Source organism: Pan paniscus, chromosome 12 (assembly GCF_029289425.2).
Source record: "Pan paniscus chromosome 12, NHGRI_mPanPan1-v2.0_pri, whole genome shotgun sequence".
NCBI lineage: Eukaryota > Metazoa > Chordata > Mammalia > Primates > Hominidae > Pan > Pan paniscus.
Genome location: NC_073261.2, coordinates 68764406 through 68789092, shown reverse-complemented (window position 1 = coordinate 68789092; position 24687 = coordinate 68764406).

Sequence of the window (24687 nt, the reverse complement as noted above, 5' to 3'; positions counted from 1 at the left end):
TTATTTGGAAATTTTCATCACCTATCTCATTACTAAATGCAATGCTATTTTTTAAAGATGGATGCATTCTAGTGGACTTTTGCTGGCAGTGTCTGACTTCTGCTCACTCCCCTGAAATGCTCCTCTCTTGACTTCTGTGGCCCAGTGTTGCCTTAATTCTCTACATCTGTAATTACACCTTGTAGGCCTTTTTTATTCTGTCCTTTCACTTCTCCCAACCTTAAATGTTGACATTTACCAAGTTTCTGTCCTTAGACTGCTTGTCTCTAAATATGTTTTTCACTTAGAGCACCAATTACTTTCCAGAATTCTAACTCCTGAACATGTCTACGTGTTCTACATCTGAACTATTTTTGTAGCACCTGATATGTCTTTCCATGTATTTTCTGGACTTTTTTCCATGGAGGTTTTGAAGGCATAGAACATGTTCAAAATCAAATGATTTCTTCTCTACTTTCTTATTTTAGGTAATGACACCATCCATAAGTTGATTCTACCATGTGGAACTAGGAAAGAACCCCATTGTAAGTTGAGGAGCATTTCTAATACAAATTACCCTACATGTTAGTCAACAGATAAAGAAAGCAATATACTTACGTTTCATATTTTAAAAGTTAATATTTTTTCCAAAATAAATTACTTAAGTAAATTAACTATATATAAAATAGAAAATTTGGAAACTTACACAATATAGCATATGCTATTGGGTTGTTTTTAATCTTTCAATATTTTATATTACTCTCAGTTAATATGGTTATATGTAAATGTTTACCCATCTACCTCCACATATCCAACTAGGTGAAAACTTAGCAGAGGAATCAATGGATCGTAAGAAATATTTTGCCAAAATACTTTGTTAAAACAATACAACTAATACCTTGCAGAAATAATGTATGCAAGTTTTCACTTTTCAATATAATCATGCAATAAATATGTTTATATAATTTCTGCAATTCATATGTAATTCCATTTGGTAAATGCTTAAAAGTGAATAAACTGGGATGTTGTTTTCTACAAGGTCCTATAGAAACTGCATAAAACTATAAAACTGGGAGTTATTATGATTTTTAATAATCATAGTCATTTTTATAACCAACTGGTATTTTATGATTTTCTTAATTTTGTTTTTATTGTTATTCATAAAATTGAGCATTTTTAATGTATGTGTGTTTTATTCTATTTTGTTTTTGGCGTTCATGTACCTAGAGGCTCAGCTCTTGGTTATTCTTCTTGTCTCTGTCTTCAGTCATTCCCATGGTAGTCTCATTCAGTCTCATGGCTTTAAATATCATCTGTATGTCCCCCAAATTCATATTTTCAATTCAGATCTCTCTTCACAATTTTGTCTACTCAACATCTCCATATAGATGTTTAATAAAAATATCAAATGTAACATTTTCAAAACTAAACACTCAATCTTCTCTCCAATATATTTCTCCCACTATTTCCATTATCTTCATTGATGACTTCATCTTTCCAGGTACACAACCAAAAGCCTCAGTGTTATCACTGATCCCTTTTCTTCATTCCATAGCCTATTAATCAGTAAATCCCACTGATTCTACCTTCAAGATATAGCAAAATTCTGACTACATTTTATCTCTTCGACTGCAGTAGTTTGGATGTTTTATCTCTCCAGATCTCACGTTGAAAGTTAATCCCCAATGTGGCCGCACTGGGTGGTGGGGCAGTCTTCAGGTCCTGGGGTGGATCCCTCACGAATAGATTAATGATCTACCTGGTTAGGGGTGGTGAGTGAGTTCTTACTCTGATAGTCCTAGCAAGAGCTGCATTGTTAAAAAAAAAAAAAAAAAAAAAAAAAAAAATGCCCAGCATCTCCCTTTCCTCTCTTTCTTGCTTTCTATCTCACAATGTGATCCCTGTACTTGCCACCTCCCCTTCACCTTCTACAATGAGTAGAAGCAGCCTGAAGCCCTCATCAGGACCAGATGTTGGAGACAAACTTTTTGTACAGCCTGAAGAAACGTAAGTCAAATAAACCTCTTTGCTTTATAAATTACCCAGCCTTGGGTATTCTTTTATAGCAACACAAATGGATTAAGACATTGACTATTATACCTTAGTCTGAGAACATGGATTTCTGAAAGAGCCTCCTACTAGTCTCCTTGCTTTCCACTTTTTTTTATTAATCTACCCTCAGCATAGTAGGCAGATATGTCCTTATAAGACAGAAGTAAGATTATGCCATTGTTCAAAACCCTTCATGGCTCTCCATTTCACTCTGAGTAAAAGCAAAGACCTTTAATATATTACAAGCCTGTATGATCTGCCCCATTTCCTCTCTGACCTCATTCTTACCAATTTCCAGTCTACTCTAGCATTGTGGCTTGCTCTAATGACCTAGGCCTATTCTTGCCTTGGAGACTTTGCACTGGCTGTTTTCTTTTCATGGAAAGTATATATTTTAGATATTCATTTGCTTGATTCATTTATCTCCTTTAAATATTTTCTCAAATATCACTGTGGTAAAATACTTACATAAATGGCCCCCAATGTTTTGTCCCTTTGTGTATCCACACTCTCTGCTTTGTGACTTTTTAGTTCCTCTAACAAGATAGTTTATTTCTCTAACCTTCAAATTTGAATTCACCTTGTGACTTTTTTTGCCCAATAAAATGTGGCAGAATGATGATGTTCTGGTTGCCAGCCTAGATCTCAAGATTGCTTGTGTTTCCCCTTGCTCCCTCACTATCCTGTGCCTTCACTAGAAGAATACACCATAACTAGCTTGCTGAAGGTGAAATACATGGAGCAGAGTGAAAACATTTCATGAGTTCCAACCAAGGGCATCAAGATATGCCAATCCACAATCAAATATTACACGGGTGAGAGAGCCTCATTAGGACAAGAAAGAGTGCCTAGACAAACCCAGCCTAAATTTTTGACCTACACAGTAAGTTAAATAAACTTTTATTGGTGTATGTTAGTGAAGTTGGTGGTTGTTTGTTCTCAGTATCATCATAGCAATAGATAACTTAGTACCTCTACTTGTGGTGCTACTATAAAAAAAAATAAAATATATGTTATTGACTTTGGTACCAGTCAGAGGACAGAGCTAGGAAATGATAAAGAAGCTGAAGATATGACAAGAATACTGTTATAGAAGGCTGAAAAAGTAGTAACCCAGGTCTTACACTGCCAAAACAATTTCAAAATTATCAAAGTCAATAACTTGAAATATAGAAAATGTACCTAATGAACTTTCATACTTGTCCAAAGTTGTATCCAGGCATAATTTTGGAAGCATGTGCTGAGATTTTTTTCTACAGCAAAAGTTAAGGTATCATATGAAACAGATGAACTCAGACAATAACTGATCAATTTGCAGAGAAAAGTATGGAGATAATAGGGAGGCCAGAACTTCCTGAGCTGGGAAACTAAACTATAGTCACACAGTGCTTAACGACACAAGCACATCTCAGAAATTTGTCATCAGGGGATTTTATCATGGTAGGAACATCCTACTTCCAGAAACCTAGATATTGCCTACTACACACCTATGCTATGTGAAATAGCCTATTGCTCCTAGGCTACAAACCTGTACAGCATGTTACTGTACCAAATACTGTAGGCAATTATGACACAATCGTAGGTATTTCTTTATCTAAACATATGTGAACATAGAAAAATACAGTAAAACTATGATATTATAATCTTGTGAGACTACCATTGTATATGTGGTCCATTGTTGATTGAAACATTATGGAACACATAACTGCACTTCTTAATTTGAACCTCTTCAGCCAAGAAAAATTATTTAAGTAAGACATGACTTCAGGGCACAGACAAAATCAAACGTGTAGCTATAGTTTCCTTTGTAATACCTCTAAAAGAATAAGAGGTATTACAGGAAGCCTTTCAACCAGATAAAACAACTTCCGGTTGTTATAAGGGCATTTTCTTACAGCCCAACTAGAAATGATTCAGACAAGAGAAATTATTTGAAAGAAATGTGAGCATAGCATTTGAAACATGGAAAAGAATAATTTCAAATACAGTACATAAAAAATCCAGAACGTTTTAAGACAGCCATATTGGCAAAAGCACTGCCAGTGTGCACAAAAATGTTGTGAGACTGAGAAAGAAAGAGACCCTGGACCCCCAACTTTCTATAGGCTGAAACAGATGTTCAGTATCAGGACAATTTCTTAAAAAGTGCCCAGCATGGGTGGAAAAGAAAGGACATCTCAGAAGGAAAAGCCAAAAGTCACTGAGAACAACAAACAGATAATTCATTTCTAAGGAGCAGAACAAGACTCAAATAAAATAATATTCCCCCAAATCAGGGGAGAACCTGGAACTTCACCTCAATAAAATTTCAGAATTTCTGTGGACCAGGGACTGCTATGTGCTTCTCGTTCTTTTCCTTTTCATAAATAATTTTCCCTGTTTTATCATTGTATGTTGAGCGCTTCAGAGGCACACATCTTTTTCTTGTTGTTACAGTCATACTTCCTTATCCATGGAAGATATGTCCCAAGACCCCAAATGAATGCCTAAAACCATGAATAGAACCAAATCCTATACATATTGTGATTTTTCAGTTTGATAACAAAAGCAGCTACTAAGTGACCTATAGGCAAGCAGAGTGTACCTTATGAATATGCTAGACAAAGTGATGATTCATGTCCCAGGTGGAACACAGTGGGCTGGTGAGAGATTTCATCACACTACTTAGAACATAGTATGATTTAAAACTCATGCATTGTTTATTTTTGTAAATTTTCATTTAATATTTTCGGATCACAGTTGACCATGAGAAGCTGAAACTGTAGAAAGCAAAGCAACAGATGAGGAGGAACTACCGTGCAGGTTTCTGGAACAAGAGGGGCCACATCCAGACCAATAGAAATCACAAAATCTTAGACTCTGAATTTGATGCTGCGATTGGATGTGGTTGTTGATAGTCATGTATCTTAGTCTGTTTGGGCTGTTGTAACAAAATACTATATACTGTGTAGCTTATTAACAACAGAAATTTATTTCTCACAGTCCTGAAAGCTAGAACGTCCAAGATCAAGGAGTCAGTGGATTTAGTGTCTGGTGAGGGTCCACCTTCTGGTTCACAGATAGCACCTTCTAGATATGTCTTCACATTGTGGAAGGGGTGCAAGAGCTCCTTTGGGCCTATTTTATGTGGGCACTGGTGCCATTCATGAGTGCGGCACTAACCATCTCTCAAAAGGCCCCACCTCCTAATACTATCATCTTGGAGGTTAGGATTTCAACATATGAATTTTGGTGGGAACACAAACATTCATATCATATCATCATCAGATGGGAAGAACATATTTTTTATGTGGAAGGGATGTGAATAATTATACACTCCATGAGGGCAGACCATGATAGGTTGATTTTATTAGTAACTCCACTTCTCTCCATCTCTGTATGCACATGTTTACCAAGTAACTTTGTAGGTTTTCTAACTAAAAAGGTACAGTCGATTTCCTTATGCTTTGAATGTGGGTTGGCTTTGTGATTTGTTTAGGTTGATAGAATGTGGCAGAGACCCTAATGTGACTGACCAAAAGAACTTCCCAATATAGATCACTGATTCATAGACATATCAGTTAAATGAATGTTTATTGTTATACAACAAAAAGGTCTTGTCAACATATGTCCTGAGCTACTTTTTTTTTCCTAATACTTATCATCTTCTAACCTTATACACAATTAATTATCATTGTATCTCAGGTATATAAGCTGGGCAAGGCATCTAATAAAATCTCTATGTTTATATGATTAATTTAAGTTCATTTAATTAATTGAATTAAACTAGAGAGAATATTTGAGATAGATGGTCCTATTTTAGATAAATGCTTATGCAAACATTGAATCATGGATTTGTTGCCCATTACATCTTCACATTGGACAGAGTACCCTGTAGAAGAGGTAGAAGCAGAAACAGGCATTGAGCATTACATCATCAGGATCAAATTAATCAGAATCATCTCATGCAGTGATTATTTCACTGGCATTAAACTGGTCTCCTTTTTCAGATTTGATACCTCAACTTTGAAGACCCTTCCTAGATAGTTCCGCTTAATGGTGTGAGGGAAATCCTTCACCGTTAGCAATAATAACCTTGAGTTCCAGCTGACAAACCAACTCTATCTGTCCCACCTTCTAAGATCGCTCTCTTTCTATGTTGCAAACTATAATAACTATAATTATTTAATGAATGAGATATTTTAACATTGATTGACTCTCAATCATTAACTAAAATCAATATTAATTCATATGTGCTTGGATTGAATTCTATTTGTTTTAATAACTCACATTGAATATCACCATTGTCCATATTTGTTTTGCTTTCCACAGCTTAGAAGACACTTTATATAATATAAAATAGCAGAAAAATAAACCAAGTAACAGTAACTGCCTTTATTTTCCATACTTCATTAGCATCTTAGGAATAAGTCATGCATGTTATTAAAATAGAAACCCAAGTTAATTAACAAAAATATTCCAAAATTATAATCTTTCCTGTTGCATCTGCAGCTAATTGTAATCTGCCAATAATCACACAGAAAGAAAAGACAAATCACAATAAATCTAAGTAGAAAGGTACAAGTAAATTGGACCATGAAAATGACATGTTTCTGTTTAAATGTCTTCCACAAATCCCAGAGAGATATGCTTGGACTTAATCTAATTGGGTTTGCTACTTCCTCACAGTTTAATGCCTGAATAACTTCAATCACATATGATGCTACTTATGCCAGCTAAGCAAATTAATTAATTAAGCTATTAGAATATATAGATCATATGAACTAGAAATCATCTGGCAATGTTAGTTTTATACTTGACCTAGTAAAGATTTTTTGGTTACCATTTTCAATTGTTACTGATGAAGTGAAACTAGAAATTGGGATACAGTTTAAACATTGAAATGGATGATCCAGAAATAGTCTCTTATCACCCTGCTATGGTAGTTTATTTTTTTATTTTTTTTTTATTTCTATGTTTGCTATGCTTCCGCAGTGTTCTTGGCTGAAGTACCCTCCAAAATTTTTATATCTTGGAGTCTTAATCTCCGGTACTCCAGAATGCGGCTGTGTTTAGAAATTTGGTCTTCAAAAAGGAAATTCAGTTAACATGAGGTCACATGCATGGGCCCTAATCACATAAGATTGGTGTCTTTATAAGAAGAGATCAAAATGCAGATGCACACAGAGGGAGAACAATGTAAAAACACGGGGAGAAAACAACTACCTACAAGCCAAGGAGAGACACTTTAGAAGACACCAACCTTCCCATCACCTTGATCTTACACTTCTAGATTTCAGAATTGTGAATAAAATACTCATTGTTGAAGCCATCCAGTCTGTGGTACTTTGTTATGGCAAATGTAGGAAACTAATACAAACATTTGTGAAACATATTTTTCATGATAGTCCTTAAAAATCTTAAATCAAAATTTTGGTTTTCTGGAAAATAGATTTTGTTTATATTCAGATACCTCAGTAAGACAAGATATATAATGCTTTCATTTTAGGAAAAACTACCCTAAAATATATCACTGAGACCGATTTGAGGCATAAGGCAGAAATTCTTGGTTTCTTACCAGTGACCATGCTTTCTGCCTTCTTTACATAGAACCCCAATTGTTCCCAGAGAAGTAGTATAACTCTGTTGTAGCTATTAATGAACATGTGATCCAGTTTGGACAAATGAGACTAAAGAGTAAATCTACTGGGTGTATCCTACAGGAAGGTTTCTTTTGTTGTTGTGTTGTTGTTGTTTTTTAATACTATAAAAAGAGTAGGCTCAGCTGGCAGGTACCTTTGCTAGTACCTCTTTTTTCCTGCCTTAGAATATGAACAATATCTAAAGGCAGATAAGCCGTTTCGAAACCATAAAAAAATAAATATCATATGAAAAGGATAATGTTGTAGAAATTTTAAAGGGTCTTGGACTTTCCCTAAGAACTAATTTCCTCTGGCTTTCTCATAATGTGAGAAAAATGAGCCCCTATTTACTGAAGCTATTTTAGTTGGGTTTCTGGTACATCTACTCAAACATAATTCAAAGTGATACAAAGAGTTTTACTGATACAAAGGGTTTGTAAAGGTGCTTCCATTACAGGCCACTGTAATGGAACTTAAAGCACAAATTCTGTTTAGCTATGTTGGTTAAAGCATTAAGCTACTGGTGTTGCATGAAATTGAATCTTTAAAAAAATAGCATCATGCTGAGAAATGTTATGCAAAATAGAAATTATAGATTAACTCTTGTTATCCTTTCTTGTAATTGTTCACAAGGGGACTAAATATCAGAGAGTGAATGCTCAGTGAATATCCATAAATGGGTAAAGGTGTAAGTGCATTGTATTAATAATTCTGTGGCAATAGCACTTCTTTAAAGGAAAATTACGATGGCACATACTCTGTTGCCAATGCCATTTTGTTCACAGAAAACAGAGTTCAGAAAATACAGATTGACTAACCCAAGTCCTGAAATCTGAAATCCCAAATGCTCCAAAATTCAAAACTTTTTCAGTGCTGATATGATGCTCAAAGGAAATCCTCATTGGAGGATTTTAGATTTCAGAGTTTCAGATTTGAGATGCTCAACTGATAAGTAATGCAAATATTCTGAGATCCTAAAAAATTAAAAATCCAAAATATTTCTTGTCCCAAGCATTTCAGATAAGGAACACTCAACCTGTATAGGAAAATATGATAAAACCTAATTGATATATTACATTTCATACTTTAAAATAATTTATATTAATTTGCTAATGTAAAAATTTAGTTTCCCGCAAGTGGTAGTAATTTCCATTCAATTCTCATTTGCATTGTTGAATATTAAATATGTGTGTGTACATGTGTTTATCTAAAAAGATAAACTATATATGGGTCTGCGTATGTATAATATTCTTACATATAGGGGTAGAGAAGAATTGCATTGGAAGAAAAGGAACAAAAATTATACTGCTCTGAATATACCACATTTGATATATTTTAATCTATATAAATGTGTTATACAGTTATAATACAAAATTAATTTTCAGAGAAGCAATTTCTAAATATCTGAAGTAAAATAATTCATATAAGCTTAACTTCATACTAACTTGGTAGTGTAATCATGCAGAGAGGAAATTTCCAGGTGACTATAAAACACAGTACTTTAACTGAATACCTTTAATGAGGTATTTCTGAAGCACAAATATAATGTTATCTTAAAATCTGAAATTGCTTTTAGTACTTAAACTGTTGGTGAGAATATTAATATTATTATACTGAATTTGTGGTGTGTGTTTTATGGAAAAAAGTGAATGAATAATTATTTTAGTAACAATGAAATACAAATGAAAAGACAAGATCAAAGCAGTTAAGTAATTGCCCTATAGAACTGAGTTTAAATTATTTATATAAAATATAATAATTATTTGAATTAATTAATTACTCATTATATAAGTATATCTTATGGTATATTTCATCTTTACAGAATAAATAAATACTCCTTAGGCCTGAATACTAGTCCCAGAAATAAAAACGAATCCATGAGAAACAAACAATCCTAGTGCTCAAATTATAACCTCTAAATACCCTATCCCACAAAATGGAAGGGCTTTTTGAAAGGCAGGTATGGCACCAGACATTTGTGAGTCTGAAAAATTATTTCATACTAGACAGTATGGAAACTAACAAAGACTATCAGTGGCATGTCAATAGGATCCAGGAGAAAGCTTAAAGAGCTTTTTACTGGATAAAAATCAAATAATGTAAGCATGAATAAACATACCAACTGCAATATTTTGAAATGTATCAAATATATTAAAATATCAGCCATTCATTTGGAAAAATAGTCATCATCTTTAGAAGATTCTAAATAAACAAATCATTTCTTTGAATTTATTTTTAATATTATTATTTTAATTAATACATAAAATTGTATATATTTATCAAGTACAACATGCTGTTTTGAAATATGTGTGTATTATGGAATGGCTAAATCAAGCTATTTAACATATACATTACTTTATATACTTAGCATTTTTTTAGTGAGAACTTTAAAACTTTTTCTCAACAATATATTGTTATTAATTATAGTCACCATGTTTTACAATAGATCTGTTGAACTTATTCATCTTAACTGAAATTTTGTATCTTTTAGCTAACATCTTCCCAATCTCTTCTGCCAAAACAAAGCATTTTTTAAAACTGGCAAATAAGAGAATATGTAAAATGTGTATCTCATCTTTCCTATATAACCTCCATCACCTTTGTTCCAGGCTCTGAAAGTGTTAAAGGCAGACCTAGTTGCATAATGGGTTTAACCAATTCTAGCCCACTACTGAGTATTTTATAAATACTGAAATTAATGCTGTAATGATTATTCCTATAAATACTTCTTTTCATACATTTTATACACTTCATTCAGGATAAACTTCTGAAAACAGAATTGTAAAGTGAAGGGATATAGACATAATAAATTTGATAGATAACATTAAACTGTCTTAGAAGGAAGTGTGTCATTCTCTTTTCTAACCAACAATGTATGAAATTATGCATTTTCTTAGACTGCATCAATGTTGTATATTTCTGTTTCAGTTTTTCCAATCTTACTTATAGAATTAAACATCTATTTCATTATGTTTTATAAGCATGTTTTAAATTATGAGTGATACTGACATATTTCCATGTTTATAATTAATCTGTTATTTTGCTTTTTTAAATTTTTTTTTAAAAATTAAAATGTGTTTTCTGTTGTATTCCTCTTTTAAAAAGTTGCGCCTCCTTTTGTTTGTTGGTTCTTTTTTTTTTTTTTTTTTTTGAGATGGGGTCTCGCTCTGTCACCCAGGCTGGAGTGCAGTGGCACGATCTCGGCTCACTGCAAGCTCCGCCTTCCAGGTTCACACCATTCTCCTGCCTCAGCCTCCTGAGTAGCTGGGGCTACAGGCATCTGCCACCGCACCCAGCTAATTTTTTTTTTTTTTTGTATTTTTAGTAGAGACGGGGTTTCACCGTGGTCTCGAACTCCTGACCTTGTGATTTGCCCGCCTCAGCCTCCTAAAGTGCTGGGATTACAGGCGTGAGCCACTGCGCCCGGCCTGTTTGTTGGTTCTTTTATTGTTTATTTTTCTGAATGCTCTCTATATATTATGAAATTAGCCCTGTTCAATATTTTTGCAGTAATATTTCCAAGGGCATTAATTTTTTCATTATTTATTTCTTCCCACAAAAAAATTCTTAAAAATTTACAATTATCACTTTATAAATCTTGTTTTTTGTTATTTAAATCATGTTAAGAAAGTATCTATTTACTTCTAAAGTGATAGGATCTGCTAAAGCAACAGAGGAATTTGTAGAAAACATAATACAAAGAGAAACCTATACATGCATTTATACTAGATTTCTAAAATACAATTATATTTAGAAAAAATGTTTTTCAGAAAAAGGAGGTAATCATAAATGAATGACTGTAAATTCAACACTAAAATTGCTCTAATAAGCAAGATATGAAGAAAGGTTTTGCATGGCTGGCTAACAGACATAAGATAAAGAAGAAGAAGAGATGAAGTCTTCAAATAAGCTAACATTCAATCTAGAATTTAACCAAATGGAATAAATTTCCCACAAAGATTAAACTGCTCCGGTTCTGTGCAGGGCAACCTGATAGTGTGGTTAAAAATTGCAATGAGATTAATAGGGCGGAGGAGGAGTTTATAAAGCACAGTTGAAACCGCCTCAGAGACAGTGTTGGGGGAAGAGTTTTGGGAAGTTTGAGACATGCATTCAAGGGTAAAGTCAGAATATGCTCTTGGGTTGTAAACAAGAAATAACATACCAAGTCCACACGCTGGGGCGCTTCTTAGGGAGTACAAAATTCCTGAATTCATCCACTCCATGATTTTTTGCCAAGATATTATTTGAAAGTCATTCATTCATTTAATCAACAGAAAGCCTAGTATATGCCAGGAATTATTACTTAACTGGTGAAGGTACAGGAGTGAATAAGACAAGTAAGGCCCTTGCTTTCATAAAATTTACATTTTAATCGACTGAGACAGGAAACTACAATTAAATTCCTAAGCAAACAAGGCAAGTTTGAGTTGTGATCAAAGTGGTGAAGATGGTAGATACAATAATATGAGTACTTGTCATAGCTGGGGTGATTAAAGAATCCCCTCAGAAGAAACAGCACTTGAACTGAATATAGAGTCATATGTGACCATGCAGATAAAGCTGGAATAGTGCTGCAAGAGGAGAGAATAGCAAGGCCTTTACTCAGCAATTAGCTTGATATGTTCAAGAAAGAGAAAGATCACTGTGGCTAGCTAGGGCAGGGTGGAGTGGAATGTATACCATATACATTCCAGTGTTCTACAACTGTAAGTTTTATCTACTTCCAAAACATGATTATTATCCTAAAAAAATCTCATTTCCATTAAGTAATCATTCCCCATTCTCCCCTTACCACTACCCCACAGCAAACAATAATCAGCTTTCTGATAAATGCAACCATACAATATATGACCTATTCTGTCTGGCTTCTTTTACTTCACATCATGTTTTTAAGGCTCATCCATGTTAGAGGATGTACCAGCACTTTATTCCTCTTAATGGCTGAATAATATTTTATTGTATAAATATGCCACATTTTGGTTATTCATTTACCAGTTGATGGACATTTCAGGTGTTTCTACCTTTTGGCTGTGGTGAATAGTTCTTCTATTAAGACTTATAAACAAATGTTTGTTTGAACATTGGTTTATAATTTCTTTGGGTATATACCTATGCCTGGAATTGCCGTGGCATATGGTAATTCTATGTTTAACTTTTTGAGGAATTGCTAAACTGTTTTTCACTCAAGCTGTACTATTTTACATATCTTTGAGCAATGTTCAAAGACTCAATTTCTCATGTCTTCTTTAACAATGTTTTCTGGTTTTTTTTATTTTTTGTTTTGTTTTGTTTGAATTATAGCCATCCTAGTGACTGTGAAGTACTAATTATGTTGACACAATTTTCATGTGTCTATTGGCTGTTTGTATATCCACTTTGGATGAATATCCATTCAGATCCTTTGCTCATTTTCAAAACTGGTTATTTGTCTTTGTAATATTGGGTTTTAAATATTCTTTGTATTTTCTGCGTAGGAGTCCCTTATGAGATACTTGATTTGTAAAATATTTCTCCCACTCTCTGGATTGTCTTTTCACTTTCTTGAAAATGTGATTTGCTACACAAATTTAAAAAATATTTTTATTTTTAATTTTTGTGGGGACATAGTATTTGTACATGAGATATTTTGATACAGGTATACAATGTGTAATATGTGTAATAATCATATCATGTAGAGTGGGGTATCCATCCCCTCAAGCATTTATCCTCTGTGTTACAAACAGTCCAATTATACTCTTTTAGTTACTTTTAAATGTACAATTAAGTTATTATTGACTATAGTCATCCTGTTGTGCTGTCAAATAGTAGGTCTTATTCATTCTAACTATTTTGGAACTCATTAACCTTCCCCACCTCCTCACCATCCCCACTACTTTTCCCAGCTTGTGGTAACCATCTTTCTACTCTCTATGTCCATGAGTTAAATTAATTTTTAGATCTCACAAATAAGTGAGAACATGTGACATTTGTCTTTCTTTCTTTTTTTAATTTTAAGTTCAGGGGTACATGTGCAGGATGTGCAGGTTTGTTACACAGGTAAACATGTGTCATGGGGGGTTGTTGTACAGATTATTTCATCACCCAGATATTAAGCCTAGTATTCCAAAAGTTTTTAATGTTGATAAAGTCCAATGTATTGTCTTTTTCTCTTGTTGGGTGTCTTTATGTGTCATATCTAAGAATCTATTGCCAAATCCATAATCATCAAGATTTACTCTTATATTTTCTTCTAAGGGTTTTATACTTTCTATTTTTATATTTAGATTTCTTATTCCTTTTGAGTGAATTTTTGTATATGGTATTAAGGTAGGAGTCAAAAGTCATTCTTTTTTACATGTAGGTATCCAGTTGTCTCATCACCATTTGTTTAAGACACTATTCTTTTCCCTCTGAATAGTGTTGGCACCTTTGTTGAAAATCAGTTGACTATAGATATATGGGTTCTGAATTCTCAGTTATGTTCTATTGGTCTATATGTCTACCATTATGGTAACACCACAGTTTTTATTACTGCTGCCTTGTAATACATTTTGAAACTTAAAAGTGAGAGTCCTCCAACTTTGTTTTTCTTTTTCAAAATCATTTTGGCTAGCGTCCCTTGCAATTCCATATGAATTTTTTGGATTAGCTTTTTCATTTTGGCAAAAATGGCCATTCAAATTTTGATAGGGGTCACATTTGAATATATAGATTGTTTGGGGAAGTACTAGCATCTTTACAATACTAGGCATTTCTATCCATGAACACTGCATGTCTTTCCAATTAAGTAGATGTTTTATTTCTTCAGCAGTGTTTCATACTTTTCATTGTACAAATCTCATACCTTTTGATTAAGTTCACTTCTAAGTATTTTATTCTTTTTATGCTATTATGAATGGAACAGTTCACATAATTTGATTTGCAAATTATTTATTACTAGTGTATGGAAGCACAGCTGATTTTTATGTGTTTATTTTTATCCTGAAATTTTGCTGAGTTTGTTTAATAGCCCCAAAAGATTTTTGTGTAGATTCCTTAGAATTATTTCTGTATAAAATGATCATTAGCCAGGCACAACGGCTCATTCTTATAATCACAGCACTTTGGGAGGTGGAGGTTTGCAGATCACTTGAGCCCAGGAGTTCAAGACTAGCCTGGGCAACATGGTGAAACCCCATCTCAACAAAAATATAAAAATTAGCTGGACATAGTAGTGTGCACCTGTAGTCCCTGCTAATCAGGAGGCTGAGGTGAAAAATCACTTGAGCCTGGGGAGGTTAAGGCTGCGGTGAGCCGTGATCACACCACTGCACCCCAGCCTGGGTGACAGAGCAAGACCTTGTCTCAAAAAAACAAAAAATTGTCATCTGAAAATAAAAACAATTTTACCTTTTTCTAATTTTCTTGATTTTTATTTCTTTTTCATACTTCGTTGCTCTGGCTTGAATTTCCACGGCAATGCTGAATAAAAGTGGCAAATGTAAGCATCCTTGTTTTGCTCCTGATTTTAAGGGGACAATTTCTAGTCTTTCACCATTAACTATTATGTTAGCTATGGGTGTTAGAATTCTATTTCAATTTGTCTATATTATTATTGATTGCATCTCTTTGTATAGCATTTTTAGTGGTTGTTCTAGTTGTTGCATTATATGTATATACACACACACATATAGACACACATATGTATATATTCCCCATGAATTTATTTATGTGTACATATATGTGTATGTATATACACATGTGTGTGTATGCAATTATGTACCATATAATATTTTTGCCACTGATGTATAAGAAGACAGTCCCATAAAATTATAATGAAGCTAAACAATTTCTATTGCCTAGTATTTACTATACTGTACTTTTTATCATTATTTTAGAGTGTACTCATTCTACTTATAAAAAATAGCTGTAAAACAAACTCAGGCAGGTCCCTGAGCAGGCATTCTTGAAGAAGGCATTGTTATCATAGGAAATGGCAGCTTCATGCATGCTATTACCCCTAAAGACCTTCTAGTGGGAAAAGATGTGGAAGTGGTAGACAGTGATGTTGATGATCCTGACTCTGTGTAGGCCTACGCTAATGTGTGTTTTTGTGTCTTAGTTTTTAACAAAAAAGTTGTAAAAGTAAATCAATTAAAAATGAAAATTTCTTAAATAGAAAATAGCTTATTAAATAAGATCTGAGAACGGGCAGACTGCCTTCTCAAGTGGGTCCCTGACACCTGACCCCCGAGCAGCCTAACTGGGAGGCACCCCCTAGCAGGTGCACACTGACACCTCACACGGCAGGGTACTCCAAAAGACCTGCAGCTGAGGGTCCTGTCTGTTAGAAGGAAAACTAACAAACAGAAAGGATATCCACACCAAAAACCCATCTGTACATCACCATCATCAAAGACCAAAAGTAGATAAAACCACAAAGATGGGGAAAAAACAGAACAGAAAAACTGGAAACTCTAAAAAAGCAGAGCGCCTCTCCTCCTCCAAAGGAACGCAGTTCCTCACCAGCAACGGAACAAAGCTGGACGGAGAATGACTTTGACGAGCGGAGAGAGGAAGGCTTCAGACGATCAAATTACTCAGAGCTACGGGAGGACATTCAAACCAAAGGCAAAGAAGTTGAAAACTTTGAAAAAAATTTAGAAGAATGTATAACTAGAATAACCAATACAGAGAAGTGCTTAAAGGAGCTGATGGAGCTGAAAACCAAGGCTCGAGAACTACGTGAAGAATGCAGAAGCCTCAGGAGCCGATGCGATCAACTGGAAGAAAGGTATCAGCGATGGAAGATGAAATGAATGAAATGAAGTGAGAAGGGAAGTTTAGAGAAAAAAGAATAAAAAGAAATGAGCAAAGCCTCCAAGAAAGATAGGACTATGTGAAAAGACCAAATCTATGTCTGATTGATGTACCTGAAAGTGACAGTGAGAATGGAACCAAGTTGGAAAACACTCCTCAGGATATTATCCAGGAGAACTTCCCCAATCTAGCAAGGCAGGCCAACATTCAGATTCAGGAAATACAGAGAACGCCACAAAGATACTCCTCGAGAAGAGCAACTCCAAGACACATAATTGTCAGATTCACCAAAGTTGAAATGAAGGAAAAAATGTTAAGGGCAGCCAGAGAAAAAGGTCGGGTTACCCTCAAAGGGAAGCCCATCAGACTAAAAGCGGATCTCTCAGCAGAAACTCTACAAGCCAGAAGAGAGTGGGGGCCAATATTCAACATTCTTAAAGAAAAGAATTTTCAACCCAGAATTTCATATCCAGCCAAACTAAGCTTCATAAGTGAAGGAGAAATAAAATACTTTTACAGACAAGCAAATGCTGAGAGATTTTGTCACCACCAGGCCTGCCCTAAAAGAGCTCCTGAAGGAAGCACTCAACATGGAAAGGAACAACCAGTACCAGCCGCTGCAAAATCATGCCAAAATGTAAAGACCATCGAGGCTAGGAAGAAACTGCATCAACTAACGAGCAAAATAACCAGCTAATATCATAATGACAGGATCAAATTCACACATAACAATATTAACTTTAAATGTAAATGGACTAAATGCTCCAATTAAAAGACATAGACTGGCAAACTGGATAAAGAGTCAAGACCCATCAGTGTGCTGTATTCAGAAAACCCATCTCACATGCAGAGACACACATAGGCTCAAAATGAAAGGATGGAGGAAGATCTATCAAGCAAATGGAAAACAAGCTCTGCACCAAGATCCAAAATTGACACCCTAACATCACAATTAAAAGAACTAGAAAAGCAAGAGCAAACACATTCAAAAGCTAGCAGAAGGCAAGAAATACCTAAATTCAGAGCAGAACTGGAGGAAATAGAGACACAAAAAACCCTTCAAAAAATTAATGAATCCAGGAGCTGGTTTTTTGAAAGGATCAACAAACTTGATAAACCGCTAGCAAGACTAAAGAAAAAAAGAGAGAAGAATCAAATAGACGCAATAAAAAATGATAAAGGGGATATCACCACCGATCCCACAGAAATACAAACTACCATCAGAGAATACTACAAACACCTCTACGCAAATAAACTAGAAAATCTAGAAGAAATGGATAAATTCCTCGACACATACACTCTCCCAAGACGAAACCACGAAGAAGTTGAATCTCTGAATAGACCAGTAACAGGATCTGAAATTGTGGCAATAATCAATAGCTTACCAACCAAAAAGAGTCCAGGACCAGATGGATTCACAGCCGAATTCTACCAGAGGTACAAGGAGGAACTGGTACCATTCCTTCTGAAACTATTCCAATCAATAGAAAAAGAGGGAATCCTCCCTAACTCATTTTATGAGGCCAGCATCATTCTGATACCAAAGCCAGGCAGAGACACAACAAAAAAAGAGAATTTTAGACCAATATCCTTGATGAACATTGATGCAAAAATCCTCAATAAAATACTGGCAAACCGAATCCAGCAGCACATCAAAAAGCTTATCCACCATGATCAAGTGGGCTTCATCCATGGGATGCAAGGCTGGTTCAATATACACAAATCAATAAATGTAATCCAGCATATAAACAGAGCCAAAGACAAAAACCACATGATTATCTCAATAGATGCAGAAAAGGCCTTTGACAAAATTCAACAACCCTTCCTGCTAAAAAGTCTCAATAAATTAGGTATTGATGGGACATATTTCAAAATAATAAGAGCTATCTATGACAAATCCACAGCCAATATCATACTGAATGGGCAAAAACTGGAAGCATTCCCTTTGAAAACTGGCACAAGACAGGGATGCCCTCTCTCACCACTCCTATTCAACATAGTGTTGGAAGTTCTGGCCAGGGCAATTAGGCAGGAGAAGGAAATAAAGGGTATTCAATTAGGAAAAGAGGAAGTCAAATTGTCCCTGTTTGCAGACGACATGATTGTATATCTAGAAAACCCCATTGTCTCAGCCCAAAATCTCCTTAAGCTGATAAGCAACTTCAGCAAAATCTCAGGATACAAATCAATGTACAAAAATCACAAGCATTCTTATAAACCAACAACAGACAAACAGAGAGCCAAATCATGAGTGAACTCCCATTCACAATTGCTTCAAAGAAAATAAAATACCTAGGAATACAACTTACAAGGGATGTGAAGGACCTCTTCAAGGAGAACTACAAACCCCTTCTCAAGGAAATAAAAAAGAATACAAACAAATGGAAGAACATTCCATGCTCATGGGTAGGAAGAATCAATATCGTGAAAATGGCCATACTGCCCAAGGTAATTTACAGATTCAATGCCATCCCCATCAAGCTACCAATGACTTTCTTCACAGAATTGGAAAAAGCTACTTTAAAGTTCATATGGAACCAAAAAAGAGCCCGCATTGCAAAGTCAATCCTAAGCCAAAAGAACAAAGCTGGAGGCATCACACTACCTGACTTCAAACTGTACTACAAGGCTACAGTAACTAAAACAGCATGGTACTGGTACCAAAACAGAGATATAGATCAATGGAGCAGAACAGAGCCCTCAGAAATAACGCCGCATATCTACAACTATCTGATCTTTGACAAACCTGAGAAAAACAAGCAATGGGGAAAGGATTCCCTATTTAATAAATGGTGCTGGGAAAACTGGCTAGCCATATGTAGAAAGCTGAAACTGGATCCCTTCCTTATACCTTAAACAAAAATCAATTCAACATGGATTAAAGACTTAAACGTTAGACCTAAAACCATAAAAACCCTAGAAGAAAACCTAGGCATTACCATTCAGGACATAGGCATGGGCAAGGACTTCATGTCTAAAACACCAAAAGCAATGGCAACAAAAGACAAAATTGACAAATGGGATCTAATTAAACTAAAGAGCTTCTGCACAGCAAAAGAAACTACCATCAGAGTGAGCAGGCAACCTACAAAATGGGAGAAAATTTTCGCAACCTACTCATTTGACAAAGGGCTAATATCCAGAATCTACAATGAACTCAAACAAATTGACAAGAAAAAAACAAATAACCCCATCAAAAAGTGGGCAAAGGACATGAACAGACACTTCTCAAAAGAAGACATTTATGCAGCCAAAAAACACATGAAAAAATGCTCACCATCACTGGCCATCAGAGAAATGCAAATCAAAACCACAATGAGATACCATCTCACACCAGTTAGAATGGCAATCATTAAAAAGTCAGGAAACAACAGGTGCCGGAGAGGATGTGGAGAAATAGGAACACTTTTACACTGTTGGTGGGACTGTAAACTAGTTCAACCATTGTGGAAGTCAGTGTGGCGATTCCTCAGGGATCTAGAACTAGAAACACCATTTGACCCAGCCATCCCATTACTGGGTATATACCCAAAGGACTATAAATCATGCTGCTATAAAGACACATGCACATGTATGTTTATTGCGGCACCATTCACAATAGCAAAGACTTGGAACCAACCCAAATGTCCAACAATGATAGACTGGATTAAGAAAATGTGGCACATATACACCATGGAATACTATGCAGCCATAAAAAATGATGAGTTCATGTCCTTTGCAGGGACATGGATGAAATTGGAAATCATCATTCTCAGTAAACTATCGCAAGAACAGAAAACCAAACACCGCATATTCTCACTCATAGGTGGGAATTGAACAATGAGAACACATGGACACAGGAAGGGGAACATCACACTCTGGGGCCTGTTGTGGGGTGGGGGGAGGGGGGAGGGATAGCATTGGGAGATATACCTAATGCTAGATGAGGAGTTAGCGGGTGCAGCGCACCAGCGTGCCACATGTATACATATGTAAGTAACCTGCACATTGTGCACATGTACCCTAAAACTTAAAGTACAATAATAAAAAATTAAAAAAACAAAAATAAATAAATAAAAATTAAAATTAAAAAAATAAGAAAGAAAATATTTTTGTACAGCTATACAATGTATTTGTGTTTTAAGCTGTTAGCACAAAAGACTCAAAAAGTTTTCAAAAATTTAAAAAGTTTGTAAAGTAAAAATGTTACAGTAAGCTGTGGTTAATTTATTACTAAAAAAGAAAAAAAAATTAAATGAATTGTACCCTAAGAACACAGTGTTTATTATAAAGTCCATAGTAATATCCTAGGTGTTTACATTCACTCACCACCTACTTACAAAGCAATTTTCAGTCCCACAAGCTTCATTCATGCTAAGAACCCTATACAGGCATATCATTTTATATCTTTTGTACCATTTTTTACTGTACATTTTCTGTCTTTAGATATGTTTAGATAACAAAGATACTTATTGTGCTCCAACTGCTTATAACATTCAGTACAATAACCAGCTGTACAGATTTGTAGCCTAGAAACAACAATAGATTATACCATATATCCTAGGTGGGTACCAGGCTATACCATCTAGTTTTGTGTAAGTACACTCCATAATATTTACACAATGAGAAAATTGCCTAACAATGGATTTCTCAAAATGTTTCCCCATCATTAAGCAAGACTGTATATAACACATACACATATCTTATATAGCATAATTGTGTTATCACTATAATATTTTGATTATAAGTTTAGAAAGTTTAGAAAGTTTACCTTCTTTCATATTCCTCTGTCCTCGCCATTTATAATTTATAATTGTATTAAATATTATTTTCTTCTTACATAAAATTAGAATTGCATAGTGTTGTACTTTTTGCTTCAACCATTAAACCCAATTTAGAAAACTCGTGAGAAAGAAAACCTACTATAATTTCCCATATTTTAACTTGCCATGCACTTTCTTCCTGCTGTTCCAGTATTCCTTCTTTTATTGTTTCTTTTCTGCTTGGAGAATTTTTTCCACCATTCTTTTAGGGGAAGTCTATCTAGTATATCTCTTTGACATTTTTTATTTTTTCATTTATTTCATGTGTGTTTGTAATTGTCCACTGAATAATTTTACTATGGCTGCTTTAAATTTTTTCCAAATAATTTTAACTTCTCTGTCATCTTGAGTTTGACATCTATTCATTGTATCTTTTTAATTGTTTTGAAGGTTTTTGTTCTTGAGTTTTTCCTGGTTCTTTCCTGGTATGTTGAGTGATACTTTATTGAAACTGGACATTTTTATATTATAAAACTCTAGACCTTATTTTAACCTTCTATTTTAGCTGGCTTTCTGTGACACTACCACGGCAGGGAAAGTTGTGGGGGGATGTAAGCGGAGGAGGCAGGTGATGCTGCCTTACTAACCAGGTAGAGATAGAAGTCCAGGTTTTCTACTTGGCTTCTGACCTCCACTGAAACCTCACATATAGTCTCTGTTATCACTGGACCAGGGTGGAAGTTCTGGCTACCCACATGATCTCTACCAACACTACAGTGTTGGTGGCCTCATTACCACCGCGGAATGGCAAAAGTTCCTATTCTCCGCTGGGCCTTTTTGGATAGCTCCCGGGACGGATGGAGAGAAGCACCTCATGACTGCCAGGTAAGAGTGAAAATCCAAGCTTCCCACATTTTTTCCACTGACACCAAAGGGAGTAGGACTTTATTACTTACTGGTGGAGATGAAGGTCCCAGCTTCCTACTGGCCTTTTCTAGCATCTCTGTGTCAGGGATATTGAAGTGCCTCATTACAACACCATAGAAGTGGAAATGTCTTCCCACTCATTCTTTGCTGGCATGGGTAGAGTAGAACTATAGTCTTTTTTGTGGTGTTTGGATGTAGAGCAGTAATTGTCTGAAAGTTTCTGTCTTGCTAGTCTGCCCCTCTCCTGGTCTTTTGGCTACCAAAAGCAGGTCTTTATTGGAATTTTATTTTGGTCATTGTTGGTATTTCTAGGTTGCTGCTTCTTCAACTTCAAATCTGGAATATATGAGGAAAAAAGAATACCTTAAAATGTGGTATTAACATGGTGATGTTATCATCATATATGAAAGTCCATAGCCAATCTGCCTTTTTCTCTACATCTTTTAGAGTAATACATACATTCTGAAATATATACACATGAGTAATGCATTACACTAAAACATTATGACAGCTACAACATTACTAGGTGAGAGAAAATTGAAACTCATTTACTGAATACAAACTATTTATCAGGCATACACACACAAGTACAGATGTGTGTGGGAGAGGGAGAAGGAAAAGATTCTCACACACATACACACATATATGTATTAAATGTAAACTCATTAGTATCACAGAAAATCCAGGAAATAAATAATATTACTATTCTTTAACAAATGGGAAAATTCTAATAGAAAGAGAGGCTAAGAACTTACTTAAAATCACACAGCAAAAGGTGTATCTGAACTTGAAACCAGATATATTTATCTCAGTATCTATATTTTTTACCAGGTTTTCTTTACCTCTTTATACCCCATAGTACCTAGCATGGTTGTTTGCATGTTGAGACTCAAAAAATATCTGTTGAGTAAGCAAATATATTTTAAAAATTAATGTAGCATCTGTTTCTCAAAACCAAAAACTCTTCTTATTTTTCCTACTTGAGTTAATACTGCATGACTGGTGCCACTCTCAAATCTGTGGGCTCCTGAATGTGTGTGTGTGTGTGTGTGTGTGCACGCGCATTTTATACTCTGGAATATAAACTCTTTTTATACCCTGGAATATAATCTTTTTCATTTTAATTCATTACACATCTCTTCACCAAAACTTAGTTTGTGAATTAAATGAATGATGTTTTTTCTTATGTAGAATTTTTCTTTTTTTGTATTTATTTTAATGTTGCTAACCCTAGCAATCTTTTATATTTATAATTTTTCATATTTTTGAGCCATTAACCCTAATAGACAATCTTATTTCTGTTTATATTTAAATTTGTAACACATAAGATATTTATTGTACCCTTGTTCTTAAAATTTTTATTTTAATATTCTTAGATATTTGTTTTCATAAAAGTTTTAAGATAAGCTTTTGAGTGCTCTCAAAATTCTTGCTAAGATTTTGAATAAAACTGATATTAGGATAAATTGACTATAATTGATATCTTTATAATTTTGATTTTTCTCTTTCATGAACATATCTATCCATTTATTTAATGTTCTTTTCTGTTTTTTTAATTTCTAAATTTTAAAAATAATTGACGCATAATAGTTGTACATATTTATAGAGCACAGTGTGTTGTTTCACTGTATGTATACATTATATAATGATTAAATCAGGGTAATTAGCATATCTATCACTTAAAATATGTATCATTTCTTTGTGGTGATACCATTCAAAATCCTCTCTTCTAGCCATCTTAAAAGATAGAATACATTATCATTAGCTGTAGTCACCCTGCTATGTACTAAAACACCCAGAACTTACTGGAACTGCAATTTTGACCATTGACCAAACTTTTCCTATTCCTCATCCCCCATCCTCCCCAACTTCCAGTAACTGCTGTTCTATTCTCTACTCATATAATATCACCCTTTTAAAATTCCACATGAGTGAGATTATGTGGTGTTTGTCTTTCTGTGTCTGGCTCATTTCACTTAACATAATGATCTCCCAATCATCCATGTTGCTGTAAACAATAAGATTTCATTGTTTTATGTCTAAGTAGTATCAAACTAAAAAGGTTCCCCTCAGCAAATGAAACAATCAATAGAGTAAGGAGTCAACTTATAGAATGGAAGAATATATTTGCAAACTAGGCATCTGACAAGGGGTTAGTGTCCAGAATTTATAAGGAACTCATACAATTCAATAGCAGAAAAAAAAACAAATAATCTGAATTTAAAATGGGCAAAAAACCTGAATAGACATTTATCGAAAGAAAACATGCATACAAATGGCCAACAGATATATGAAAAAAAACTCAACATTACTTATCATCAGGGAAATGCAAATCAAAACCACAATGAGATATCACTTTACCCCAGTTAGAAGGAGTTATTATCAGAGACAAAAAAAAAATAACAAATTCTGGCAAGGATATGGAGAAAGGAAAAGATGGTGGGAATGTAAATTAGTACAGCCATTATGTAAAACAGTATGGAGGTTCCTTTAAAAATTAAAAATAGAACAACCATATGATCTAGCAATTCCATTCTTTTCCCTTTTTTATCAAGATGTATCCTTTCCATCTTAGGAACCTAGCC